The sequence below is a fragment of the Herpailurus yagouaroundi genome, unplaced genomic scaffold, assembly GCF_014898765.1.
Source record: "Herpailurus yagouaroundi ecotype Mexico unplaced genomic scaffold, PumYag 162, whole genome shotgun sequence".
NCBI lineage: Eukaryota > Metazoa > Chordata > Mammalia > Carnivora > Felidae > Herpailurus > Herpailurus yagouaroundi.
In genome coordinates this window covers 41,660,367-41,673,666 of record NW_024412403.1, presented here as the reverse complement: position 1 = coordinate 41,673,666, position 13,300 = coordinate 41,660,367, and positions in this window count along the sequence as shown.

Below are 13,300 nucleotides of genomic sequence, written 5' to 3'. Positions count from 1 at the left end.
CATAAATAAATCTAATTTTTAATGTTTTCAATGTTCACAGTAATATTTAGGCTCAGAGAGGCTTTTGCTAAAATCATCCCAAATTCTATTTTATTAATTTGATCTACCTTCTGAAAATATGAGGCCAGTTGAAATTGGCCAACTTATGTATAATAAAAAATAAACCTGCAAAATTGTATCTTTCCTCCCCCCAAAAATTCTATCCATGCATGAATTTGGGAGAAGCTTGTTTATAGACAGAATGGTGCCTACTTTAAACAGGAAATATATATCATCTGCAGAAACTGACAGCCTGATGTTTTTGTCTCTGTAATAACTCACGTGTGTTTTAAAATGTTGAAGCTATTATGTGCAGTCCTTGGTTTGCTATCACATGTGTTCAATAATATGGACACTCAATATGTAGGCCAATGAATACATTGTGAGTATATATATATATATATATATATATATATATATATATCCTGGTAATAATGAGAAAACTTCAAGAAACTGGCTGAAATGGTTTCCTTTTCATCCAAGCCTTCTCAGTTTCTAAAGATGCTTCCTGATGGGTGGACAGCCAATAAGTATCAGCACTGCCAACGTCCTGACACAGCATCAGATCCTGCTCTTTGTGGCCACTTCTTAACGTTAGTGGGAAACAGCACATATTGACACTGAAATCTATTTAAAAGCGAGGTTCCTGACAACTAAACTTCAAGAAGGCAGAGCCTTTAAAACTGCACACAGGCACATTTTGTTGACAGCAGGCACTATTGACTTTTTCCGCTGAACAATCCCATGTTGAGGGCTCAGTAAAGGCATGAAGAGCCTCAGGGGAGAAAAGTCACTGATTTTTCTTAGAAACTACCTGCTGTCAGTCAGTTTGGCATCATTTGGGGCAGCAGGTGCTCCACAAGATAAAAAGAAAGATCATTAGAGAAGTTTTTTACTTTTTTTTGACAATTCATTGATGGTGGCACCTAGTTGCGATGAAAGTTCAGTTTACCTCGACAAGGTAGTTTTTCTCCAGGCTATTAACCCGATCATTGGCCTGTGATATATTAGGGAAAGGGAAAACATAGAAATTTGACTTTCCCTATCTTGACTCTTTTTCTTTCTTTCTTTCTTTTTTTAATACACATCAAGCTATAGCTGGGTAGATAAAACCATGACTGCATTTCAATACAACTTTCCAAAACCAATTACTATGCAAGTGTTTTATTTCTGTGGTGCTATCAAATTCTGTCCATTTTGACATCTCTGATCTCCAGGAAGATTATACTTTGTATGATGCTACTATACTGTATTGCCTGAGGTGAATGATCTGATTGTATAGAATATTGGTAGATAAAAGGCATGTAACTCTTTGTTATGGCATTGGTCATGATCTATCAAAAAGAAAAAAAGTGCTTATGTGCTATGTCACAATTTCACAACTTGAATTCCCATTCTGTGGTGACAATACAAGGCTGCTTTGTGTCTGGATTAGCAACAAAAATGTGTGCCTGTCTGCAGAGAAGTCAAAGAAAAATTCATGAAAGATGCTAAAAGTGATAGAAGGTCAAATGTTATTGCTACAGGAAACAGTGGTGAACCATGGGGGCATTTGGTAAGCGCACATGAATATTATATGTAAAAAAATAAAACAGACGATGGGGGCATTTGGTTTAAGCAATGAATTAATTTTAAGTCAAAGCTGTCACTATCACAACTGAAGAAAAGAAAGACTATAAAATGTTCTTGTTAAAAGTGGATTAACAAGGGAAAAAAAAGGCGAAGAGCCATATGTAACAAGCAAAATCAAGACAGATTACATTTAAAGCCAAACTTGTATTCCTTTAATTATAATAATATGTGTATAATTGTGAATATGTAATTAGAATAAAATAATTCACTACAAATTGCTAAATTTAAGACGCTGGTAAATACTACAAACAACACAAAATCAAACATAGCATGATATTCTGAATAATTAATTTCCTAATACTTTTTTCTACATTTTGGGCTTCATAGTCCTTGGTTATCTCTTCACATGACAGTAATTTTGTAATGTCTGTTTCTATAGAGAGAGTAGAAAAATAGCTGTGTTTCCTTTTGCAGAATTGATCAAAATTTGTTCTTTAGACTTGATAATTTGGAAAAGATTCCTCTCATAGCCCGTTGGTAATGACCTGCCCAGACTTGATCTGGCCTGGTGGGATACATAAAGCATAGAGTTTCTCACGCAGTCCTTCTGTTTGTCACACTGCTGCAAGGTTGTGCTTAAAGCACAGGAACCCTGAATAATCCCCATCCTAAAAGGAAACAATGCATGGTGTATTTTTAATTATTTATACTGCTTTGTCAGGAATATTCTTCACAGGAAGTACCTTTGACTGGGTAGCCAGAGGTACAAAATTCTCCCTGAATTGTCTGATGGATTAGATGAATTTTTAACAGACTGGTCTTGGTTTCTGTGTCTGTGCTGAGAATGTTGAAGAAGTGGAAGAATGTTTGATTTCCTGGGACTCTGAACTAGGAAACCCAAATGTGATCTTGAAAGTTGGGCTTATTACGGTGACGGTGGACTAGTCAGGAAGTTGTTTTGTTTTCTTAAACAGCTTTATTGAAATATAATTCACAGAGCACACCCATTTAAAGTGTACATTTTTTAAAGTATATTCAGCATTGTGAATCATCACAGAGCTTGATTTTAGCACATTTCTATCACCCCAAAAAGAAAACTCATAACATTTGGCACTCACACTCACCTTCCCTACCTCCGGCCCATAACAATCACTAATCTACTTTCTGTGTTTGGGGATTTGTTTATTTTATATTAATGGAATTAAATAATCCTGTTCTGTTGTATCTGGTTTCTTTCAATTAGCATGATGTTTTCAAGGTTTATCCAGGTTGTAACATGTATTAATACTTTGTTCCTTTTTAATGCTGAATAATATTTCATTGTATGGATCTACTATGATTCACTTATCCATTCACGGTTATGGGCATTTGGGTGCTACTTAGGAAAAATTCTGTTGTTTTTTTTTTTTCCTTTATTCTTAATACTCAGAATACCTCATCTCTAGTCACCAAATGTGTGGTCTTTCCCACAGCAAGCAATTCTGTGTGACACCAGCTGGATATTATGCAATTCAACTCAATTCTGACACTAACCAGGGTTAGTGTAAATTCCATAGGTTAAGGATTCCACCCCCATCACCACTTCAGATGACAATTGAAAATTCAGGTTGCCACTTGTGCTTCTGACCATTTGGCTATAAGTTGAGGGTTCCCAAGATCCCTCCTTAGGTTCAATAAATTTGCTAGAGCAGGTCACAAAGCTCAAGAAAACTTACTATGTCCACTGGCATATCCTGTGATAAAGGATATGATAAAGGTACAGATGAACAGCCAGATGAAGGGATACATACGGAGAGGACTGAAGTGTCCGAAACACAAGAGCTTATGTCCCCATGAAAGTGAAGGTGAACCTCTACTGCCCACCCCAGCACCTTGATGCATTCACTAACCCAGAAGCTCTCCAAACCCCAAACTTTGGGGACTTTTACAGAGCTTTCAGCATGTAGATGTGATCAGTCATTAGCTCAATCTCCATCTCCTCTCCTTTTCCCAGAGGATGGGGGTTTGAGCTGAAATTTCCAAGTCTTTAATCATGGTTTGGTCTTCCTGGGGAGTGGTCCCCTTCCAGGAGCTAGCCAGGAGCCCACCTGGAGTCACTTTATTAGAACAAAAGACACGCTTTTATTTTTTTTTAATTTTTTAATGTTTATTTATTTTTTGAGAGACAGAGTGTGGACAGGGGAGGGGCAGAGAGACAGAGAGACACACACACACACAGAACCCAAAGCAGGCTCCAGGCTCTGAGCTGTCAACACGGAGCCCAATGCAGGGCTTGAACCCACGAACTGTGAGATCATGCCCTGAACTGAAGTCGGACACTCAACCGACTGAGCCACCCAGGTGCTCCAAGAACAAAAGACATTCCTATCACCCAGGAAATACCAAGGGACTTAGGGGACCTGTATCAAGAACCAGGGTCAAAAACCAAATATTAGAGCAAAAGACGCTCATACTGCTCTTACCACATAGAAAATTTAAGAGTTTGAGAAACTCTATGCCAGGAACCAGAGGCCGAGACCAACATATATATTTTCTATTTCACAGATGGTTTCTGCTCTTTGGCTATTATGACTTTACGTAGATGTGTGTTTTCATTTCTCTTATTTATGTATTGAGGAGTAGAATTGTTATTTCATACGGAAACTCTATATTTAACATTTTGAGGCACCACCAGACCCTTTTCCAAAGTAGCCTCAGCATTTTACATTCCCACCAGCCGTGTATGAGGATTGTGATTTTCCCACATCCTCACTAACATTTATTATCACCTGTCATTTTTTTGTAGTCATCCTAGTGGGTGATTTTATATATAATATACATAATTTTTTCCTAATCTGTCACTCACCTACAAATTTTCCCAATGGTGTCTTTTGATGAGCATGAATTAACATTTGGATAGTCAATTTGTCAATTTTTTTCTTCAATGATTATTACTTTTGGTGACCTAATAAATTATTGCAATCATAAATGGCACTTTTAGAACTTTGTTTTTATTTTATTTACCAGTAAAACTTTTTGCAACTTTTCTAAATTCATTAGAAGTTATATTTTTGTAGATTCCAAAGATTTTCTGAGTAAAGAATCATACTGACTGACCAAAATGGATGATTTTACATTTTTTTTTTAATTTTTTTTTCAACGTTTTTTATTTATTTTTGGGACAGAGAGAGACAGAGCATGAACGGGGGAGGGGCAGAGAGAGAGGGAGACACAGAATCGGAAACAGGCTCCAGGCCCTGAGCCATCAGCCCAGAGCCTGATGCGGAGCTCGAACTCACGGACCGCGAGGTCGTGACCTGGCTGAAGTCGGACGCTTAACCGACTGCGCCACCCAGGCGCCCCTGGATGATTTTACATTTTTGCTCAATTTTATGTTTCATGATATATTTTCTCCCATATATGCTTATATATTATAGGAACCCACAATATTTTTATTATTTTTTAGATAATAAATTCTTTATATAAATTACATAATACATGTACACACATGCATATACGCATATTATACATTATAAAAGTTGTACATGTGATATAAACATATTAAATATTATATATATGAATGCATTTTGTATTTATCCTTTTTGGTGTGCCACATTCATTTCTAGAGATGTGGGCATTCATCTAGTATCATTCCCTGTCACCCTTAAGAACTTTATGTATAATTTATTTTAGTGAAGAGACTAAATGATTTACTTTCTGGTCCTTTACAGGAAACATTTGTCACCCCTGCTCTAGAGCTCAGTGTCCGGCTTTCCCAATGCATCACTGTTTTCCACTATGCTTCTTAGGTAGCTGAAACTTCTTTATACTTTTCGTCTTCCATTTAACCCAGACTTCAGTGGGCTAGTGCATTGCATATGATGATAGCCCTGTGTAACTCAGAATGTGAAATGAATTTCTCTTGATTCCCCAGTACTGCCCCAACCTCAGTGCACTAGAGATGGCCCATGAGAAAGTGTAGAGTTGGAGGCAAAGTTGTTTTAGGGTTGGAGGCCCTTGGGGTTCCAATCTAATCTTTTAACACCCCATATCAATGTTGAGTTTTTAAATGTTTTGCCAGATTCACTTTTCCTTCTGACATTCTGCCAGAGATGATAACAGCCATGATTTTCTTCTCCCATTGGAAAGATTCATCTTTTTCAAGAATTTAGTACACTTTGGCCCCTTTGTATACTCAGATATTTTAAGGCTTAAAAAATACTATAATTATAATTTTATGGCTCATCTAGTCTGTTCTTATTGTCAATGTGTGAGCAGTAGTCTCTTGTGACTTGCTATAACCTAATCAAAAGCAGAAGTCCCCAAAGTTTTATTTTTGAAAGTGTTGAATTACCATTTATTTAAAATGAATAGCATTGGGTTTTACTATCCTTTAAATTCTTCTTAAGACTAGAAACGTAATTTTCACTTCTGCTCAATTGTTTTAGTCAAATTCTTATGCTAAAAACGATACATTAGTGTTCTAATTATATGAGGGTCATTTTTTCCCTCAGTGCTTATTTTTCCTGCTCTGCAACACAAAGGCCCAATTATAGTTCTCAACCCATTCATTTCACTGACATGTATGTAAGCATAAACATGCATATATATATTTTTGTTTGTGTGAGGGATATGTGTTCAACTTTATTAAGGAGAAGTGGAATATTTATTTTGTAGTAATGTTGACCCTTACTAGTTAAATATTAGATATTTATAATGAGCACTTAACAAGTCACTAGTTCTAGCCAAAAAAAAAAAAAAAAAAAAAAAAAAAAAAAAAAAAATCTACTTTGGCTACCTGTTAAGCTGATTAAAAAAGCTTCAGTAGACTGTGAATTCCTGATGGATGCTCACTGATTCAGAGCTTTCTTGTTTAGAGCATGGATGTTGACTTCAAAATGAATACATAATTATCTTACTGTATATAAATGTGGTGGCAGAATAATGGCTAACCAAAGATGTTCAAGTCTTAATCCAAGAACCTATGAGTATGCTATCTTATTAGGCAAAAGGGACTTTGTAGAGAGGGTGAAGGTTAAGGAACTTGAGATGAGAATATCCTGCATCATCCAGGTGGATCTCATCTAATCGCATGGATCCTTAAAATTGGAAAAACCTATCATAGGTGGTCTGAGAGAGGGAGAAGTAAAACTACAGAAAGATGGCCAAAAGGATGGAGAGAGATGGTTGATTATAAAGAATGGTCAGAGAAGAGGCAATGTTTCTGACTTTGAAGATAGAAGAAGGATGCCATAAGCCAAGGAAGGTGGATGGCCTCTAGCTGAAAAACAAATCAAGGAAACAGATTCTCTCCAAGAGACCCCAGAAGAGAACACAGCCCTGCAAATGCCTTGATTTCAGATCACTGAGACTTCAAACTTTTAACCTACAGAAGTAATACGTATGTTTTAAGTCATTAAAGTCATAATAATTTGTTACATCAGCAATAGGAAACGAACACAATAAAGAAGTGTTTTAAAATAAATTACAAGCATTGTAAAAATACAGGCTGCTCACAGTAGGATTACTTCTCTAGCTGAAAAATCAGGCAACATAAATAACCAATAATAGGGGATTACTTAAATGTAATGCAATAACCAAATTGTTGAATAATAAACAATCATTAAACATGGTTATACAATTATATATTTAAAAAACTAGGAGAATAGTTATATTGTGAAGTAAAAAAGTGAGTTCAGCTCATTATGCTTAGATTGACCATTTTGGGATTTTTTTTTCCTTCCAACGCACTTTGTATATTTTTATGATTGTTATTGTTTCCCTGATGATTACAGAGGTATTACTGAAATGAAGTGAAAAATGAGAAAGTTGTATAATTGATACTTATTCAAGAGCAATTAACAAAAATAATCCAGATGTGTGCACCACATTTTAATCTATTTATCACATGCCAAATAAAATAATTAAGCGGTTCTAATGGTGGTATTTTCATGGAAAGATGTGTTAGGTTGTTTCCTAATTCAATTCTGTGCTAATGGAATCAAATAGCTTGAAAATATAGAATTTGATATTGGTTTATAGGATGGGCAGGATTTAGATACACTGAAGGATTGCTCTCAGGATTTTCTTTCATTTTTTCTGCTCTCATAACCCTTTGCTATATTACTAAATCCAAATTCACACATCCTGTGAATTTAGTGTATTTCTTGGAGACAAATGTAGAACTTGCAATATAGTTGTTCAACAAAAATGAAAGGGTCAAATTTATCTTGCCTGCTCTAGAAATGTTAAATAGAATGTCTCCAGCTTTCTCTACCATAATGCTTCAGTTGTTAGAGGGATAAAAATATGTCAAATAATGAGAAAAATTATGTAGAGCTTTCTAGCATATAACTTAAAACACATCTCAAAAACAAATATTTCTGAGAACGAGGATTATGGAGTTTTAACACTTATCTCCATACTAACTCAGCTTTGAAGTTCAGGCTTCAAACTAGACTGCAGTCCACTTGTGGCCAAAGAAAAATGCTTCATGTTTCCTTTTAATACTGGCATTACAAAATAGCATAATGAGAGAAAAATTAAGTAGGTGCTTACTTGACATAACTTTAATGTTTGACTTGCCTTTCCTACCCTGATCTCTCTAATAAACCAGCCCCAAAGAGCTATAACTAGTCTGATTATCTTAGACAAAATTCTGATAATTATTTTCTTCTTACATTGTAGATTTTAGTATACCCTGTATCTAATACCAATGGGGATCTAAGTATTTTTAAAGACTTTTTATTTAAAAAAATTTTTTTTCAATGTTTTATTTATTTTTAAGACAGAGACAGAGCATGAGTGGGGATGGGACAGAGAGAGAGACACAGAATCTGAAGCAGGCTCCAGGCTCTGAGCTGTCAGCACAGAGCCCAATGCGGGGCTCGAACTCACAAACTGTGAGATCATGACCTGGGCCAAAGTCAGATGCTCAACCAACTGAGCCACCCAGGCACCACTTAAAGACTTTTTAAAATGGTCATTGTTATTTAAGAACCAACAACAGCCTAGATTAGGGGTCGGCAAACCATGGCCTGCGTGACAAATCTAGCCATAAATAATTTTATTGGAAAACAGCAATCCTCAATCATTTAGTTATTGTTTATGGCTGTTTTTGCACTATGATGATAGAGTTAAGAGTTGTGACAGAGAATCTGTGGGCTGCAAAGACTTTAAAATACTATTTGATCTTTTATAGAAGCAAGTTTACTAATCCCTGGCTTAGGTGCAAAATAAACATAAATGTTGTAAAAGCCCCTTCCCAGTACACTTTCATCAATTTAAACAAATGAAGAGAGCTAAGTGAATAATGAGTGGAAAGTTTTCATTAGGAAAAGTCATTAAGTAACTTGATAGCAAATTGTACTTTAGGAAATCATTGGGTGATTGACTATTAATAGATTTTGCTGGAATAAACTTTTCTAAATACTTAAATTATATATTTAAAAATAAGAGTTAAATAGTATAATAGTTCATCAAAATCATGCTACAATAAGAATTAAAATCTGTCACTTGATAAATATTTAGTATCATGGTGATTATTTTTCTCTGTTACGACAGTTGTTTTCAAAAGCAAGTACGACCATTTTCTACCCTAGCTAAATAAGTGTGTGGTTAGCTTAATGCATATTGACTTGTTTAAGAAGAAATCAAATATCCAAAGTCATTTGCCTACATAAATGTATTATTTTAGTTACTTCTCTTCGGACCATATCCTTTTTGTCCCCCAGTATTAGAATAGGATATGTTTTCAGGCTTAGTCTCAAAATACTAAAACATAATGAACTCATCAAAATTAATAGATGTCTATTTACATAAAGATTATGGATATGACAAACACATTAGTTCTAGTTTCCGTGTATTACAAACACATATTTATATTGCTTTACATTAAAAAAACTTGTGTATGCTAGTCCACTAAATATTTGTTTGGCCTTAATTTCATTTTATTTTCCAGACACACTGATGCATATTTGGTTACAAATAAAATTTAATTTCACCGCTTCCCTACATTAAGTTCCAATCTACCTATATTTCTTTAGAACTTGACTAGATTTAGCACCATTTTCCATCTAATAAATATGTACTGATTATATTAGTTTTTTCACTTATGAAGATATTAAGAAAAATCACATTTAACTTTGATCCCAGTGAAAATATGTTTGACAAGTATGAATACACATTCATCTATTATTACAATTCAACTAATTTTTCATTCATTCAGCAGCCTCTGTGCAAATAATTTGAAACACCAGTGACACAGTGTGAAACACTGTTAAATCATGATTTACACCTGAAAATTCTTTTAAAAACAAAATTTGACCAAGCTAAAGTAAAAATCAGAAGAATTTAGGTTTCTAATTTTAGGTGTAGTACTTTTTACCTTCTCTCATTTTGAAAGTACATAATACATATATTTTCTGCTGTGTGATGATTAATATACTAAACATATATTTTTCTATTTCTTTAAATTGTTTTCCATATCTTTTCCTTTTCACTATAATTCTGAGACTCATCTATAAAATGTAGAATGTAATACTCAACCCAAAGTTGTTGAAAATATTAAAAGACAGTGTATATAAAAAGCAATGTTGGGGGGCACCTGGGTGGCTCAGTGGGTTAAACACCCCACTCTTGGTTTGGGCTTAGGTCATGATCTCGTGGTTTCGTGAGTTCAAGTCCCCAGTCATGCTCTGAGCATGTAGTGTGGAGCCGGCTTGGGATCCTCTCTCTCTCTCCCTCTCTGTCTGTGCCTTCCCCACTCAAGCTGTCTTTGACTCTTTCAAAATAAATAAATAAAAAAGCAATTTATTAACTACAAACCAAGAAATTATTATCTGGAATTTTTATGACCATCATAGTCACATTTTGCCCAGCATGGAAACTAGAATTTACAGCACAGTGGTTGTTAAATTCTAATACTAGAATTTATTATGATTAAGTTTATTATATGTAGTATAATTGCTTTAATTGAAGAAGGTTTTGCTCTTAATGATATTATAAAGATAAAATATCAACATGAAGGAGGATAAACCAGCTTACTAAATATCTACCATGCTAGGTATTATGTTTGGTGCAGTATTCAAGGAATATAAGTACCCTCATTTCTTACTAGCTTATAAGCATACAATTAGTGCCATAGTAACCATTAAATCTAATGCCACAAATTCCTTGTCATGCAGGAACTCAAGCCCCATGAAAAATGCCCCTTTGAGTTTCCAATAAATATTTTGGAAATATCCAAAGACTGTCTTTGTTATGTTTATAAATTAGTCCTACCTATTATGGGAAAAATCTTGCCATCTCTACTGAGCTAAGATTCTGCTGAGCAAAGGTTCTGCACACCTGGAAATCCACAACCATAACTGTAATTTAAGCTACAGATTTGCCAATGCTAGGGGGGTGGAACGCCCTGTCAGTAGCTTTCCCTTACCATTAATGCACTTGACGTTTATAGAACACAAGATAAAAAAAATCAAAAGAGGTGTGTTATACAAAAAATTCTTGAACCTGAGAAATTTTCTGGTTTACACATAGGCCATGTTAAACCAGATGACACAGAGCGGCACCAAGATGGGTCAGACCAGATTCAAGTGTGAGCCCTTTAACTGGAACCTCTATATCCTTCTGACCTATTGGCCTTCTGGCTTAGTATAGCTCATTATAAGAGAATTATTTCTTGTGACTGTATAGGTCTGTGGCATTCCATATCATATGAAAGCTTACTTCTTTGCCGACATCTTAGCGCCCCATCAGTCCACCAACCATGTGTTTGTATATTTTAATCAATCCTATGAGTGAACGTCCTTTTTGTTCCTTTACAAACATAAAGATATTCCAAGCCACCATATAAATCAAGAGAAAGAAAGAAAGAATTGATCTGTGCTTAAGAGGTTTAGGGAGAGCATTGGCAAAGAATATCACCTAAGCAAACACACCAAATGTATCTGTATCTCAAATCTCACTTGTGTGCTTTTTCCAATTTTATTAGCATAATAGACTTGGTAGGTCTACTATAATTAATATGATAAAGGAAATGAAACTGAAGCACAAAAAGCTGTAAATCATATGTTCATAGTTACATCTTATAAGAGTTAAGATTCTAACTCAGGCCAATGTAAGTTCAACGCCTGTGTTTATTACATTAGAAAATTAGAACGTTATATGTACCATTTACACGTTACATACAGATGTACATATAACATTAGGCATATATCAATTTTATTACTAGATAATTTAGGGAGCTCTAAGATTGTCTGCTCCCACTCCCCTGATTTTCTTGAGTGTTTTGAAGAGAGCGAGAGACGGAAAGAGAGAGAGAGAGCATGTGTGTATCTCCTTGGCTGTGTGTGCTCATTTGCAGCAAGGTGAGATGAGAGAGGGACGGTACCAAGGAATAGATGCTAACTCTTCAGGGAAGAGGAGAGAACATAGAGAACAACATGGAGTGGCTCACTGCTATTCTTAGTATCTCTGACCCTCTCCCCCCACAGCCTAACTACATTAGGCAGGAGTTCAATTTAAAGCTGCTTCTCTGAAAGCTTTAACCTGAAAGCATGTTATCATTTGATTTTTAAAAGGTACCTGGCCTATTTTTAAACGCACAATGTGTACTATAATAAAATTTCTTCTGAAATATGAATTTTCCCTAAAATAAAATTATTTAAAGAGAAAATAAAAAAGAATAAAGTGTTTGAGACATCTTCAAATTCAAGGGAGCCGTCAGATTATCAGTGAGACCTGTACAAATGTCTTCATTGAATCCTCAGCAGCAGAATGCAAAATTGCACAGGGTTTACATGATGTCATGATGTGCGGGACCCACATCATAATAGCTGCTAAGGAGGTTTGTTACATGTGGGTCAGGGGCAGTATTTGTCATAATGTTATGCCACATGTTTTTAAATAGTCAAGTGCTATACTGACTCCACATATCTAGGCTTTGACAGGCTCAGAATCCAAGCATTCCAGTGGATAATGTGATTCCCGTGGACAAATAACATAAACCCTTCTTCCTTTCAAATCTTAAGCAAGTAGACTCCATCACTCAGAGAACCAGTGACCTCTGGTTCAAAATTGGCAAGAGTGCTGTCAAACCTATTAACATATTACCATAATTTTTTCCTTTCAAGAGGCTCTGTTGTAAAGAACACTCATTCACTTTTGGACAGCTCTTTCTCCCAGCGGTCTTCAATCTTACAATTTCTACAATTACACACAACCTCAGAAATATGAAAGTAAATTTATCTGCCCAAAAGATATTTTCCCTATGTATGCTTCTTCATTAAAAATAAAATAGAACACAAAAACAATTTTAAAAAACCTAAAAATGGCTCCTGGTAATTATAAACAATATTGATTTTGTTATACTAATCAGAAAAAAAAACTGAAAAAAAATTATGTCGATAGTCAAAAGACTGTTGTTCAAACAGAAATGTCCTTCCAAAGAAAAATAAATGCCACTCTCTTACGGGTCTTTCTAATTTTATACTCCTTTGTTTTTTACAAAAGTAGGATATTGGTGACATGGTACACTTTAGATTAGCAAATTCAAATCACCTGGGAACCTGTTGAAATGCTGTCTTGGTGTGAGACGTGATAATTTACATGATGTCACGCTCTTGGCCCCAGGATCGTACTTTAAGTAGTGAAATTCTAATCAAGAGTATAGAAATTGCACCTGCTCCAGACAAAGAGTATCTGTCAG